The sequence below is a fragment of the Cryptomeria japonica genome, chromosome 3, assembly GCF_030272615.1.
Source record: "Cryptomeria japonica chromosome 3, Sugi_1.0, whole genome shotgun sequence".
In the NCBI taxonomy this organism is placed as follows: Eukaryota; Viridiplantae; Streptophyta; class Pinopsida; order Cupressales; family Cupressaceae; genus Cryptomeria; species Cryptomeria japonica.
Window position 1 is genome coordinate 926,789,083 of NC_081407.1, and position 17,511 is coordinate 926,806,593.

The window sequence follows — 17,511 nt, forward strand, 5'->3', positions numbered from 1 at the left end:
CAGTCATTTTTCCTTTGTGTATATGCTGTGGATTACTGCATCTTTCTATAGGCAGTTGCTTGTGATATTATCTAAAAGGAGATAAGGTTACTTGTGTTCTTCTAGTAAAACTCTGTGTTTTATATTATAGATTTTAATAAAAGATTTACTTGCAAATTGCAATTGTTCCTCGTATTTCTTCCTTGGATGGTCTCTTAAGGTTAGAGTTAAATTCATTCAAGAGATTTATAACAAAGACATTGAAGTAGAGCTCATAACAAACAGTAATTGATAGACTCATCAAGAGGGGGTGGGTTTAAAAACTGTCTCATAAGTTTACACAATAAGTCCTAAAGAAATATAAAAACTCTATAGCCCAAACAATAAAGAAAGGCACTGGTCAGTTACAAAACACAACCCATCAATTCACATTTTCACTTCAAAAGTAATAGGAGTAGCTGAGTAAGAAATATAGAGTAGACTACCAATAGTGTATACATATAAATTTCAAGCACAAAGATCGAATAGCTTCTACACCAACAATCTTGAACTCATCTGCTATATCTCCATCCTAGGAATTTATTCTATTCTGAGATAGGAGGAAATCAGATCCAGATACTTAATCTTCTATAAAAAGCATTAGTCATTAAAAACAACTAGTGAGTAGGTATACCCACCTAGGTTTTGTAGAGCCTAAAGTGAGACAGTTAGTAACCAAATAGGTTCACTCTATAAGTTGGCCAAGTCAATTGGAAGGTTTGAGCATAGGAGTTGGCATTTCCTTAGAACCTATCTGAAGAGGGGAAAATAGATTTGAAAGGTAAACTGATCAAAACATAACAAAATAAACATGCAGAATGCTAAAATATCATTAAAAGACCATTTCACCTTGCTATTTTATCTTCTCCTTCAGATTGAGCTTGATGAAGTGAAGGCGCCCCTTGATAATGCTCCACTTGATGTACTCCTTTGATTTCTGGATGTGGATGACTCTCCAATATTGTGCACAAATGATTAGGATGAATGATAAGGATGAGATGATCAAGTTGCCAAGATGATTTCCTGGGCTCAAAAGGGTAGCATAAGCTTACTGGATTTCAAGATGTTTTGAATGAAGGGATGGAACCCTATTTTATAGGAAGAGGAGAGGAAAATGGATGGCTAGGATGAATTCAAGATGAATGGATAAGATTTACTTGTGAGCTCACACAAGCTCCAAGAGAGGGTGTGGAGACCAAGAAATATTCCTTAAAGGCATTTCGTATCTCCACACTCTACAAGATGCATTGGAGGAATTAAAAATTCTCCAAAAACAGATATTATGGGGATTATAAGAATAAAAAGGAATTAAAAATTCCTTGGGAGAGGGAAATGCCCAGAGGAATGTGAGATTTTGAAAATCTTACATTCATCTAGAAAAAGAGCATTTAAAGCTAGTGGTTGGATGAAAGGACAAAGAGTTGACTTTGTGGCTAATCATGATGATTAGCCATTAACGACTCATTAAGAGGGGGATTAGAGGAAATGTTAGGTGGGATTTATATTTGTAGGAGCATTTGACTAGGAGAGAGAACGAGTGGAGGGAATAAAAAATTAGAAGAATAATGTTAAGTGAGTTTAGGGAGTTTCTAGAAGAATTTATTAGGTTAATGATGAATTAAGAAGATGATTTGTAGGAATCATGTAGGTTAACTAATTAATTGAAATTAATTAGCTAAGAGGAAGATTTGTGAGGGTTTGATTTTTTAGAAGAATAAAGAAAGGGATTGATTTATTAAATAAATCATATGCTATAGTGACAATATTAATTATATTTAATTAATATTGAGAAGAATTTTAATTAACATAATTAATTAATTAATTATGTGAGGAATTAAAAATAATTAAAATAATTATTTTTAAGTGTCTACATTTTTCCCCTCTTTGAAGTGAGGTGTGATGACACATTGATTCAAAGAATAATCTTGTTTTGATGCTGATATTGGTTTGATAGGATGCCCTAGCTCTTGATTTATAGATTACGGTATGGTGATGCCCCCTTGGGAGATCAATTGAGGTATTTGATCTTTGGAGTTTTGCAAAATTGATATCCTGATAGATTTGATTTGATTCAATTGATAAGATCTAGATTCAGTCTGGTTTCAAGAAGAATTCATCCTGTATAAGACAAAGATGATCAAAGTGTCTAGTTTCAGGAAGGATTCATCCTGTATAAGACATGATTGATCACAATGTCTGGTTTCAGGAAGGATTCATCCTGTATAAGACATGATCGATCACAATGAACGTCTGGTTTCAGGAAGGATTCATCCTATATAAGACATGATTAGATCACAACATCTAGTTTTAGGAAGGATTCATCCTGTATAAGACATGATCAGATCACAACGTCTGGTTTCAGGAAAGATACATCCTGTATAAGACATGATCGATCACAATGTCTGGTTTCAGGAAGGATTCATCCTATATAAGACATGATAAGAGCATTTGGTTTTAGGAAGGATTCATCCTGTATAAGACATGATCGATCACAACGTCTGGTTTTAGGAGGGATACATCCTGTATAAGACATGAATCAAAATCAAAATTGATTATGTGAGGAAAAAAAAGAAAAATAGAGGAAGAAAAATTAGGGTGGAAGGGATAAATGAGGAAGATATATGAAGTAGTCATGAGGTATTTGGAAAGAAGAATAAGAGATGTGAGATTGTGGAGGAAAATGGGGGCAATTGAGAACTCCATGGGATTATTGAGTTTAGGATTTGATGGAATGATGGTGAGATTTTGTGCACAATAAATGTGGAGATCCAACCTAGTTTGATGTTGCCCTGAGTGACTTGCACCACTGATTATAGAAATCAGGATGCCATGAGAAACCAAAGGCATGGATTGACTCTGTAGACAAATGGGAATTTCTTGCACACAACAATGCAAGTGTTAAGAAACACTAATACAAAGTTGTGGGTTTGTGCAAGGAAACCCTCAAACACACCGATACCTCTTGTACACGAGAAGGTAATTGTTGATAAACACTAGTACTAGGTCATCGGTTTATACAAGAAGGATCCAAACCATACCATACTATGAAATATGCCCCAGTATGCACCTATCATAACATACCTGGATATGGAAGAACCCAGGCATTCGTAAATAGTGGCAGTCGTAGGGAAAAAGATGCAAACCTATATGAAAAGATCTAACAAAATCTAACAAGTCTCTTCCTTGCAACCAAATGTTACCTCTTGCCAAGAGTAGACTAGGATGGACTTGGGATTGTTTCTCAAGACTTCTTGAAGCTTATACAGAGGCATAAAAGCTCAATTTCACTGGGACATTTCTTGTTCATGACTTAGGTGAAGACTCATCATCATACGCATGTTTTATTGGGAGGCGGAAAAGAAGGAATGTTGTGCATGGGTGGGCTGGATGACAGATGATTTGTAGTATCGACATGATAGACAGTGGATCTGGTTATTTACCTTGGCTCCTGCATAGAGGTTTTCACCAAGATACTTGCCCATAGCGCTACGAATTGTTTTTCTTTCTTTTTCTGATTTTTTTTTTTTTCTTAATTTTTTTGTATCATAAGGTGCCTGTTTGCCAGGTTTGCACCAAAGTGACAATTTTTTCAAGATCGTTTTTTCTCATTTTTTTATTTTTTTGACAATTTAAGACTTTCTGAGGACTAAGCATAAAACTTTTTGAGGTGCATGATATTCATTGGATCATCCAAAGGATCGCCTTCAGGAGTAGCCAACTGATAAGCTCCTGATCCATATTTCATTGTGATTACATATGGTCCAAGCCAATTAGGCTCGAACTTGCCTTTCTTTTCTCCTTCTTGTAGATTTTTCTGATTCTCCATGAGGACAAGATCACCAACTTTGAATTCTTGGGTTCTGACTTTTTTATGATAAATCATGCACAGACAATTTTGATATACCCGAAGATGATTCAAGGCCTTGAGGCGCCTTTCATCTAACAATTCTAGCTCTTGTAAGCGAACAATTTTGTATTCTTCCTCTGGTAGGATGTTTTGCAGTGATACCCTTAGAGAGGGGATCTCGATCTCAAGGGGAAGGATAGCTTTGGAACCAAATACTAGGGAATAAGGAGTGGCACCTGTGGGGGTGCGGATGGAGGTGCGGTAAGCCCACAATGCAGGATGGATTTGGAGGTGCCAGTCACAGCCTGCTTCATTGACTGTCTTTTTGAGGATTTTTATTACAGTTGTGTTAGAAGCCTCAGCTTGGCCATTGCCTTGGGGATAATATGGAGTGGAGAAGCGGTGTTGGATGTTGAATTTTTGGTAGAGTTCTTTGACATCTTGGTTTTTAAATTGTTTACCATTATCTATGACGATAACTTTTGGGATGCCATATCGGCAGATTAGGTAGTTCAGGATGAATTTGGATATTTGCTTGCCGGTGGTGAAAGTAAGAGGGATAGCCTCTACCCACTTGGTGAAGTATTCGATGGCAGTGATAATGAATTTATGTCCATTGGAGGATGAAGGGTGGATTTTCCCAATGAGATCAAGCCCCCACTGCGAGAAGGGTCATGGTGTAATGAATGGTTACAATTCTTGTGATAGTGCATGAATCTCGTCGCCATGATGCTGGCAAGGGATGCATTTCTTCACATAGTTGTATGCATCTTCTTCCATTTTAGGCCAATAGTATCCTGTTCTCAAAATTTTTTTAGCCAATGTGAGTCCACTTGAGTGTGCCCCACAGATACCCTCGTGTACTTCGTGTAATGCCCATTCTGCTTCTTGTTTATCTAAACACCTTAGGAGGGAACCATCAAAATGCCTTCTGAACAAGGTGTCTGCAAGGATGGTGTAACGGGCACATCGACAGATGAAGGTTTGCTGTTGGGGTTTGGTGAGGTGTGGGGGAATGGTGTTGTCTTTGAGGAAAGTGAAGGTTTCTTGGTACCAAGGGGACTTGGGACCAACGAGAACACACACCATTTCAGACTCTGGTAGGTCGTATGCCGGTATAAAAAATTTCTCAACCAAGAACTCGCACTTCTGACTGTGTGCTGGCATTTGAAGGAGGGAGCCAATGGTAGCCATTGCATCTGCAGCCCTGTTGTTTGTTCGTGGGATTTGATCAAACTTGATTGCTGTGAAATGTTGCTTAAGATCTTCAACCATGGTATGGTAGGGAAGGAGTTTATCATCTTTTGTCTGGTATTCATCATTGACTTGTTTTATGATAAGCTAGGAATCGCCATAGACTTGTAATTCCTTTATTTTCCAGTGGATAGCCAAGCATAAACCTATGATGAGGGCCTCATATTCTACTATGTTATTGGTACATGCAAAGGCTATCTTGTATGATTTGGGGATGCCATCTCCTTGAGGTGTGACCAATAATACTCCTGCCCCCGATCCATTTTGAGTGTAGGAGCCATCAAAATACAATTTCCATGTGGAGGATGTGGTAACAGTCATAATGAACTCATCTGGTAATTCTATGAGAAAAGGATGGTCGCTTGGAAGTGGAGCTTCAGCCAACTAATCTGCAATGACTTGTCCCTTGATTGCCTTTCTGTCCACATATTCAATGTCAAACTCACTTAGGAGCATGACCCATTTAGCCGTTTTGCTAGTGAGAGCAGCTTTTGACAGGAGATATTTAAGTGGATCAATTTTAGCAATTAATTTTGTCTTGTTGTTTAGCATATAGTGTCGTAGTTTCTGTGTGCTGAACACTAATGCCAAACATGCTCTTTCAATGGGGGTGTAGTTGAGTTCATATCCTACCAATGTCCAACTGATGTAGTAGATGGCGTGTTCCTTCCCTTGATCATCTATTTGCACTAGTAATGCCCCCAATGCCACTGTAGTAGCACATATGTACAAAATGAGGGGTTTTCCAGGGGTAGGTGGCATCAAAACTGGAGGTGATGCTAGATATTCTTTTAATTTTTCAAAGGCCTTTTGACAGAGGCAATCCCATTTGAATTTTGTGTCTTTATGTAACAAATGTGCAAATGGATGGCACTTGTCAGCTAGCTGTGAAATGAAATGCCTGACAGACTGGAGTTTTCCTTGGAGACTGCGTAGTTGTCTGAGAGTTTTTGGTGGAGGCATTTCCATAATAGCTTTTACTTTTGTGGGATCAACCTGGATGCCTCTGCGAGAAACAATGAATCCTAGTAGTTTTCCCGATGTGATGCCAAACACACTTTTTGGGATTTAGGTGCAACTTGTATTTTTCCAATCTTTCAAAGATCTGTTTTAGAATAGGGATGTGCTCTTGTCTTGTCTTGGATTTGCCTAGCAGATCATCCACATAGTCCTCCATAATTTTGTGCAAGAGGTCATGAAAAATTGTTGTCATTGCTCGTTGATATGTAGCTCCAATATTTTTAAGGCCAAAAGGCATGACCCGGTAACATAAAGTACCCCATGGTGTTGTGAATGTGGTTTTATGCTGATCCTCATCTGCTATCCTGATTTGGTTGTATCCAGAAAACCCATCCATTAGTGATAGCATTTCATGTCCTGTTGTAAGATCCACAATCATATCTATGTTTGGGAGTGGGAAATCGTCTTTAGGACAAGCTATATTTAGATCTTGGAAATCTGTGCAAATGCAGATGCCCCCAGTAGGTTTGCCGACAGGCACAATGTTGGAGACCCATTCAGCATAGTCTATGGGTTTGATAAATTTTGCGTCTAACAACTTTTGAAGTTCTTCCTTGACCAAGAGAGAAATATGCTGGTGCATTTTGCGGAGTTTTTGTTTTATAGGTTTTGCATCTGGGCGGATGGTGAGATTGTGAACCACCAAGGTAGGATCCAACCTTGGCATATCGGAATAGAACCATGCAAAATTGATTTTAACCTCTGTAAGGAAGTTGATGAAGTCTTGTTTCTCGATTTCGGTGAGGGATTTGGTAATGAGCACATTTTTCAGAATAACTTCGGTACCCATGTTGATGCTGTCTATTTCTTCTATCAACAAATTTGATTTGTCCTGTGGAAGGTAACCAATGGTAGGGAGGTCAAATCCCTCATCATCAAGTGCCTTTTCTAGGTTTTTACTTTCAGATACGCCCTTTGTTTTTATTTCTTGTTCATCCAAAGGTGCCTCAAGGAGGTTTTCACCTAGGAAATCATACCTTTTTCTTTTATTATCTTTTTTGTGGATAAGGGCATTGACTTGACTACCAAAGTATCCCTTTTCATGTAGTTGAATACCCTCAATTCTATTACAATCTTCCATATTTTGCACTGTTAGGAGAGCAATGAGAGCATTATCATTGACACAGATATCTAAAGTAGGTTTGTCTCGTTGGCCCTAGTCAATGAGTTCAGGATGGACAAGATGTAGCTCATGTGAAGTGGGAGGGGTTACGAGGGTGATGGTATTAATGTAAGCATCAAAGAAGGTATCTTTCTCGTATTCATAAGGCATTTCATGGAATTCCTCTTCATCAGCGCTTTCGATATCTGAAGAAGGACTAGAAGGGGCACCGAAGATAGTAATCTTAGGCACCGAGGTGTACCCCAAGCCTCTGTTGTATCTGTAGGAGATAGGATTTGTGGGTGCTTTTCTTCCTTTCTCCTTTGGTCCCAGACCGTGTCCTTTGTAACCCATTTTTTCAACTATGGAAAATGCTTTTGGGTACATTTCTTTGGATATTCTTGTTGGATCATCATCCTCTTCCTAGTATAGCCATGAAGAGATATCTGCTTCGAGGTTCTCATTATCAAGTGGGCCCCATTGCTGGAAGGTGGTGTTTTGGCATTGCATGACTAGTTTCGGGTCCTTTTTTAGCTCTTTTGGTTTTCCAAATGACTTAGGAGAGAGAGGGAGGTTGCCTATTAATAAGACGTCCTCCAATTTGTATTTTCCAAAACCATTGTCCAAGATCTTGATTTGATTATTTGGTTGGGATGATGTGGAGGCAACATTTGATGTGTCAGATGGAGGCGTTGGCGAAAGTCTATTTAGTGGGAAATGATACGAATGCTTCCCCTCTAATAGTTTGCAATATTGAAAAGGTTGGGGATCACCTTTGACAGTGATCGCTTTTCCATTATAGGGGAATTTGATGCATTGGTGATAGGTGGAGGGTATGGCCTACAAGGAATGAATCCATGGCCTCCCGAGGAGAATGTTGTAGGGGAGATCAAGATTGAGTACTTGGCAAGGGGTTTCAATTGTAATGGGGCCCACTTGAAGAGGTAAGGTGATCACGCCCTTTGAAATTCTTTCCGCATCATCATATGCCTTTATTGTGATCCTTCCTGATGTGTCTATCAGATCCTCAAAAAGTCCCAATTGTTTTATTAATTTGTATGTACACAGATTAAGCCCAGATCCACCATCTATCAGGATACGTTTGACCTTATGCTTGTGGATGAGAGTTTTGATGTGCAAAGGTTTGTTATGGTCCTCCTCTATAGGAGCATCTTGGGAGTTAAATACAATATGTTTCTAGGCAGCAAGGTTTCCAATGAGGGTTTGAAATTGGGTGGTGTTGATGTTATCAGGAACATGTGATTGGAGAAGGGCTTGTTCCAAAATTTCTTTATGGACCAAAGAAGTCTTGAGAAGTTCCAAAATGGAGATCTGCGTGGGTCTCTTCCCAAGTTGATCAAGGAGATCATATCGGCGGGTGGGGGGTTTGGTGGGGGGTTTGGTGGGGGAGGAACTCCTTGGATGGTGATTCTTCCTTAGTGTGTAGTTGCATTGCAGTCATTCTGGAAATGGGAGGTGGAAGGCGTGGCACCTTGAATGACTATTCTAGCTGGATTTGGTCTGCTTTGGGAAGTAGGATTAACTCCTTGGATGGTTATGACATTGACATGATTGTTTGCAGGTTCAATGCGACTTACTAAAAAATCAAAACCGGTTACGTGATTAGCATAGTCATAACTCATTGCGTTAGATGGTGAGCCTTTTCCTTTATCATGCTTTGAGAAGGGTTCTTGGTACATTTTGAGTTTGTCATTGTTATTACCAGGTTTTGCATTTGCTACCTCAATCTCACCTCTATCAATGAGATCTTGTATGTAGATCTTCAGTTTCATACACTTTTGTGTATCATGTCCCTTGATACGATGGTATTCACAATACTCATTTTCATTATACCATCTTGGTTTAGGTTGATTAGGATCAAACGGGCGAGTGATTGGAAAAACCACTATACCTTCTTGGACAAGTTTTTGAACCACCACTTCAATAGGCTTAGCAAGAGGAGTGAAATCTCTTGGAGTCTTGTTATTCGTTTGGGGTGGTCGTCCCAGGATTGAGACATTGTTGTGAGGTTTTTGAGATTGATTTGAATTGTTTTGATTGTTGAATTGATGAATATTGGTTGTGGATTTTGGGGGAACGACCATGGTTTGGACCCGCTTTGCATCAGTTACACCATCATTGACCATGTTTTTATTTTTAGCCCAGAATTTTGGCTTGTCGTTATGATAAGAGGAAGAACTTTGTGATGACTTCTAGTAATGTTTCAAGGTTCCTTCCTCCAACAAGACACATTCGAGGGCGAGGCCCTTATCGGTTAATTTTTGGAAGGATTTGATACATTGAGATATTAAAGGTCTTGAAAGTTCAGGCACCAAGTTCTTTTGAAATAGTTCAATTTGATGTTGTTCTGGCATGTCCCACTAGAATTTTTTGATAAGATGTCACCATCTTTGTAGGAAATTGGTGAAGGTTTCTCCAGGCCTTTGTTTTGTATTACATAGGTCCATCATGGAAACATCATTACCCATGTTGTATGCATAGTGGGCCACAAATTTTTTTGCCAAGTCTGGAAAAGAGACAATAGAACCTCGTGGTAAAGATGAGAACCATGCTAGGGTGTCTCCCATGAGACTCTTGGGAAAGAGTCTGCAAAGATAAAGGTCACTATAGGAGACTTCCTGGCATAAGATGTGGAATTCTTGGACATGGTCGCGGGGGTCTCCTTTGCCTTCATACTTGGTGAATTTAGGGATCTCAAATCCCAGGGGATATGGTGCAACTGATATAGATGGATCGTAAGGACAAGGGAAAAACTCTTCAAATGAGTAAGATTTCCTTTTATTAGTCTTTTCTTTCATGTTTTTGATGATATTCTTCATGTCTTGAATTTCCTTGATGAGGTCTTGTTGTGGACTTTGATATTGATGGATTGTATTTGCCCCAAGAATTGGATGAACTAAAGAAGGTGCACCACCACCAATATATTGATATGATGAGGAGGTGGGAACGTGGGATGTGATGACCGATGTTGCTGGGGTTCATGTGATAGTTGGTTGTAGTCCACCAACTATTGTAATGGGATTGAATGCGGTCTGGATAAAATTTGCGATGTTGTTGGGAGAAAGGGAAGTTTGTGGAATAGAAATATGTGGTTGAATAGAAGGAGGTGGTATATAAGTTTTTTTGAGAATGGATGAGATTGGATTTGATAGTGGTATGGATGGTAAGGAGGAAGAAGGCAGGATGGAGACCGTGGTGGGAGGTGTTGCGGGTGGCATTGATTGGGCTTGGATGATTGATGGGGTTGCAATTGATTGAGTTTGAATAGTAGGTACAGTACTTTGTGTGGGAGCGAGGTCTCCTTGTGGTTGTTGGACGAGAGTGGATCTATTAAATTCAGGTGGAAGTTGAGCTCCATGTTCAAGAAGAGTTTTCAAAAGTGTAGTAGGATTGTGTTTAATAAACTTTTCTATCATCTCTTGGTTATAAGAATCCGCTAGGAAAGTTTGCACTTGCGGACAAAGTTCATCTTGGTTAACCATGTCAAGATTTTGTCTTTGATCTTGATTGCTTGGTTGCCCACTTTGTGTATGATCTTGTGTGGGATCTTCATATAGGACACCAATGTCTGGCATGCCATATTGTTGAACAGCCATCTTTTTCTTTTTAGATCGAGTTGCGACCATACACGATATTTGTGATGAAAAGACTTAGGAAAGTTGTGATGAAATGACTTAGAAAATTTGTGATGGAAGGATTTTAGAAATTTGTGATAAAAGGACTTAAGAAATTTGAGGATGAAAGGACTTAAGAAATTTGTGGATGAAAGGATTTAAGAAATTTGTGTGATGAAAGGATTTAAGAAATTTGAGGATGAAAGGACTTAAGAAATTTGAGGATGAAAGAAAGGATTTAAGAACTTTGTGATGAAAGGATTTAAGAAATTTGAGGATGAAAGGACTTAAGAAATTTGTGATGAAAGGACTTAAGAAATTTGAGGATGAAAGGACTTAAGAAATTTGTGATGAAAGGACTTAGGAAATTTGAGGATGATTGATGAAGAAGGTATGGTAGTGATGGTTTAGAAGAAAACTTGATGACTAGGTTATCTTTGGCATGAACATGAAGGATCTATTTAAATGGCAATTTGTATGAAGGGATATGACCACCCTGATTTGGACGATAGTAGGTGTTTCAAAGGACAAACTTGAATGTTGACGTAGAGGATAAACTCTTAGCTTCTCTCTTAGGCTTATGAAAAATGAGACAGACGGAGTTTTGACGCAATTTTGGACTTGGCATGTAATGACTTGGACAATTTGTTTGTGTCTTGACAAATATTTTTGCAAAGTGTTTGGGGATAGTGATGTGTTTTTAGTCTACTCTTGGCAAGTATGTATCAAATAAAGCAAACACAATGATTAAATGCATATTATCTCAAAGACACTCATGCTCATATACATCATTCTTAAGGCTGGCAAGGACAATAGTTGAAAGGAAATAAAAGAGCAAGGAAAGGAAAATTAATCCAAGAAAGTTTATGATGAAGTAATTGTTACCATGAGAAAAGCAAAGACCTTAGAGCATCACCCAAATGTGAAGAAGGAGGCACAAGAACTTTTGAAAGGGGAAAAGCAAAGAAAAACCCCTTGTGATATTATGAATGAGGCAATGCCTAAAAATGAGAGAGAGAGAGAGAGAGAGAGAGAGAGCAAGAAGCTCTTTACAATATTGTCATTAAGAAGAAATGAGAGAGGAGGCATCTCTTAAATAGAGATGAGGAGAGGAGTTACAAAGTAACTCCCAAATCTATGAATGCCACCATTCATAAAATGTGTGTGCCATGTGTCCACATCCTCTTATGGAGGAAATCTAATATTCCTTAATAAAGGAAAATAAAATAAATGACTTGTCCTCACACATGTACTAGAGGACAAATTACATGTAGGAATTCCAAAGGAATATGCTAAATTAAATAAAAATAAACCTAAGCTAAGTAAAGATTAAATATTCTAACACCCCCCCTTAAGCTTTACTTGGGGAGCTTACATCAAACCCTTCAATGGGTTGTAATCCAAGATTTTTACAATGAAATTTGAATTTTTCTTTACAAAGTGGCTTGGTCAAAATATCTGCAACTTGGTCTTCCCCCTTGCAATAGAGGAGTGAAACTTGCTTGTCTTCAATTTGTTCTCTAATAAAGTGGTGTTGGAGAGCAATGTGTTTTGTCCTTGCATGGAAAACTGGATTTTTAGCCAAGGTAATGGCACTTTGGTTGTCACAATACAATGGAGTTGGTTCATGTTGAGGTAGACCCAAGTCTTCAAGTAGTCTTCTAAGCCACAAGACTTCTTTGGAAGCATTAGTGCATCCTTTGTACTCAGCTTCAGTGGATCCAAGAGAGGTAGATTGTTGCTTTTTACGATTCCAAGAAATTGCTCCTGAACCAACAAAAAAACAATAACCACAAGTAGATTTCCCATCATTGGGATCTCCACCTAGATCGGAATCAGTAAAACCTTTTAAAGTAAAATCAGAATTTGCATCATAAAACAAACCTACATTAATTGTTCCTTTAATATATCTTAAAATTCTTTTAGCAACTTTAAAGTGTGTTTGTTGAGGTTTAGACATGAATCTTGAAACCAAACCAACACTATAAGCAATATCTGGCCTAGTAAGAGTTAAATAATTTAAACTTCCAACTAATTGTCTATACAAAGTAGGATCAACAAGAGGAGTTTGCATATCAAGCATTAACTTAGTGCCTAATTCAATAGGAATTGAAACATGATGAGCATCATTCATTTTAAACTTTTCTATGAGATCTTGAGCATATTTACTTTGTGATAAGAAAATTCCTTTAGAGGTTTGCCAAATTTGCATTCCTAAGAAATAATGTAAAAGACCTAAATCAGTCATTTGAAATTTTTGATTAAGTTGAAACTTAATATCAGAAATCAAAGTATTGGAACTTGAAGTAAGAATCAAATCATCTACATACAAGATAATAATTATAATATCATCTTGACTATGTTTAATATACAAGTTAGGATCATTTTTACTTCTAATAAAGCCTTGAGAAAGAAAGAATTCATTAATATTTGAATACCACTCCCTAGGAGATTGCTTTAATCCATAAATTGATTTCTTTAATTTACAAACTAAGTGTGCATTACCTTCTTTAATAAAACCAGGAGGTTGAGACATATAAATTTCTTCATGTAAATCACCATTAAGAAAAGCACTTTTAACATCCATTTGGTGAATAGGCCAATTCATTCTAGAAGCTAAGGCAAGCACAAGTTTAATTGTAGGCATTTTAGCAACAGGAGCAAAAGTTTCATTATAATCTAAGCCTTCAATTTGAGAAAAACCTCTAGCAACTAATCGAGCTTTAAATTTACTAACTTGATTATTAGCATTCAATTTAGTTTTATAAAGCCACTTGCAAGAAACAAGATTTTTACCATGAGGCAAGGGAACTAAATCCCAAGTTTGGTTAGAAATTAGAGTATCATATTCTTCCTTCATTGCTTTTTGCCAATGTGGTTGATTTTTAGCTTGATCAAATGTTTTAGGATCATTAGAATTCATAATAGTAGTCTTTAAAGCATAATTACAATAATTAACTCTCCTAGCTTGAAGTTTATCCATTCTAGCTAAGTATTCATCACTATCTTGAATTAAAGATTTAATCCATTTAGGTCTTCTTTTAGAAGTAATGGATTCATCACTAGAAGAGGAGTCATGAGAAGTAGAGTTATGATTATCATCATCACTATCACTAGAAGGAATAGAAAGAGATGCATTAGGAGTAGGGTTAAGAGAAGGAGGTTGGTCCTCCACAAGCACAACTTTGGTTTGACCAAGTTCATCATCCTTCACTTTAGAACAATCATGAATGCCTTTTTCTGCAATACAAACATCTCTTGCAACTTTTACCTTGTTAGTAATAGGATTGTAAACTCTATAACCTTTAGTATTTTCATCATAACCAACAAAAATAAAAGGAGAAGATTTAGCATCTAATTTTTTTCTTTTCTCCTTAGGTTTGTGAACATAAGCTATGGAACCAAAAATTCTTAAATTCTGCAAATTAGGCTTTCTACCAGACCAAGCTTCTTCAGGAGTTTTATCCTTTAAGGCTTTGGTAGGTGTTCTATTAATTAAATATGTTGCACAAGCCATAGCTTCAGCCCAAAACTTGTAATCCATATTTTTAGCATGCAATAAACATCTAGCCATTTCAACAATTGTCCTATGCTTCCGTTCTGCCACACCATTTTGTTGTGGTGTATAAGGAACGGTAAGCTCATGTTTAATTCCAAAAGATTTTAAATAAGCATTAAATGCATTATTGACATATTCTCTTCCATTGTCAGTACGAAGAATCTTAATTTTAGAACCAGATTGCCTTTCTACAAACATATGAAATTCAGTAAAAACATCAAGCACTTGATCCTTACTATGAAGGAAATATATCCATGTTCTCCTTGAAAAATCATCAACAAAGGTAAGTGCATACCTTGAACCTTGGATGGAGGGATTCTCCATGGGACCCAAGAGATCACTATGAACGAGGTGCAATTTAGTGTATGCCCTCCAAGATTGACCATGAGGAAAGGGTTCCCTATGCATCTTACCATTCATGCAACCATTGCAAACAATTTGAGAAGGAACAATAGTAGGCAATCCATCAACCATATTTGCTTTTTGCATTAGTGAAATATAATCAGAATTGAGATGGCCAAGTCTTTCATGCCATATAGTAAAATCAACAGTAGTAAGCAAAGAATACTTTGGAGGAGCAAATTCATAGAACTTGAATAAGTTATCACTATCCATTTTAGCAGTAGCAATAACATGATTAGTGTTTGGATCAATGATATAACATACGCCCTTATAAAATTTAATCTTATAATCTTGACAAAGTTTAGGATCTGAAAGCAAATTTGATTTTAATTCAGGAACATAAAGAACATCATGTAATTTCCCATTAGGAACATTCACATCACCAATAGCTTCAACTTTACAACTATGATTATTAGCTAATTGAACAGGAATATTAGAAGTATCGGGATGCAAAGATTCAAAACATTCTTTATGAGAAGTAACATGTTGAGATGCACCAGAATCAATAATCCACTCAAGTGGTTGAGAAACATTATAAGTACATGTAAATGCATGACGAGATGAATTACCATTATTATTATTACCCTTCTTATAATGAGGTTTATGTTGATTATTTTGATTATTTTGATTCATGGGCTTTTTACCATTTTGTTTCTTAAAACAATTATTAGTAATATGTCCATCTTTCCCACAATATGTGCAATGGGGTCTTGTTTGAGAATTATTCCTTTGATTATTGTACGTATTATTATGATTATTATTATGAGAGTTATGAGATTGATAATTGGAAGATTTGTGATTGTTATGATGATTATTATTATGATTATGATTATGTTTATTATTATTGGATCTAAAATTATTATTATGATTTTGATTTTTAGACATAAAAGCATGTTCACTACTTTTAAGAGTACCAAATTGAATTAATTTAGCTTCCTCTTGACGCAATAAATTACGAAAAATATCATATGTTAATTGAGTAGCTAAGCTAGGAATAGCAAGTTGAGCATGAATATTCATAATAAATTGTTGAAATTGACGAGGAAGACATTTTTTAAGAATAAGATGAATTAAACGTAAATCAGCAAGAGTAACTCCTAAACCAGTTAATTGACTATTAACAGAATCAAACTTTAATAAGAATTCATCCATAGTTTTAAAGTCCGTATACCTTAGATCTTCAAGTTGATCTTGAAGTTGAATTTTTCGGGATTCATTTGAGCTATCATAAGTAGTTTTTAAAATTTCCCAAGCTTCATGCGCTTTTGTACAATTTCCAATTAAAACATACAAATCAGGAACCATTGAAATACCAATTAAACCAAGTGCTTCCTCATTTTGAGCCTTCCATCTATCTAGGTCGGCTTGAGGAGCAGATGTAGCGGGTTCAAATGTTTTATCAGTTGCAACATCCAAAAGGTGTTTGAAACGAAAAATAAACGAGATATGTGTTTTCCAAGAGTGATAATTGGAACTATTTAATTTAATTTCTGGAATTAATGTAGACATGATAGCAAAATAATGAACAAATTATGCTTAATATTGAAAAAAAATGCCCTCTTGGATAAAAAATAAAAAAATTTTAACCTCCTTGATTAAAAAAACCAAATTGGATTAACAAAATTTTTTATTTTATTTTATTGTTTTTTAAAATAACAAAATATTTAAAAATATTTATGAAAGAAAAATATTAATTTGAAATTTGTAATAATAAATTTTAAAAAACTTAAATTTTAGTTAAATAGACTTTATTAAAAAAACTTTAAATTTTTAATTAAAAAGAAACTATTTATATAAAAAAAGGTTTATATAATTAAAAAAATTGTTTTTTTTTTTTTTTAAAAACTTTAAAAAACTTTTTATATATAAAAAATATTTATAAACCTTTTTTAATGTATGAATTAATAAGAAAAGAACTTAAACTTTTAAAGTTTTCAGAAATAATGAATAAGAAATGAAATACAAACTAATGAACGTACAAGCTACTGGAAGAAAAATGATTGATTTAAAGGCAGAGGCGTTACTGCACAGGTGACAGAGACGTTGAATGCAGGTTATGATGATTTTGCAGGGAATACGCAGTGCAGCACAGTGAAGTTACAGCTAAAGAGTGGAGTTACAGCTAAAGGCGAAGCTTAACCAGCGAAGTTTTTTTTTAAAAATAACCAGACTGCGTTGGATCCAAACCCACGATAAGTATTGAAGTCTTTCTAACAAGATAAAAGGTCTTGTATTATCTTAGTTTACACAGATAAGCATATAAAGGAGTGAAGAGGTTTTTCTGTGCCAGCAAAATAAGCATCCACTACCATATACTATTGCTGTGTTATCTCTTTCCAAGACTGCATATCACACTGACATCAAATACAATACTTCGGCTAACTTTTTGCACCAACAATCTTCATAGGAAACAAAAATGTTTCAGTGAAGTTCTGGGAGGAAATGAGCTCAATGATAGCCAAATTGAAATAGAATGGAGGACTGAAGTTTATAGAGGGAGAGAACAAGACAGAAGCTTATAACACCAACAGAACAATAGCTTTCACGGCCCTATTTCAGCTATTTCGTTTTATGGGTACACATTGGATTTGTCACATAACATGTTTAGTGGCTCTATTCCTGCTACAATTATTCCAATCTACACTTTGTCCCTGTCAGCGAATAATTTGAGTGG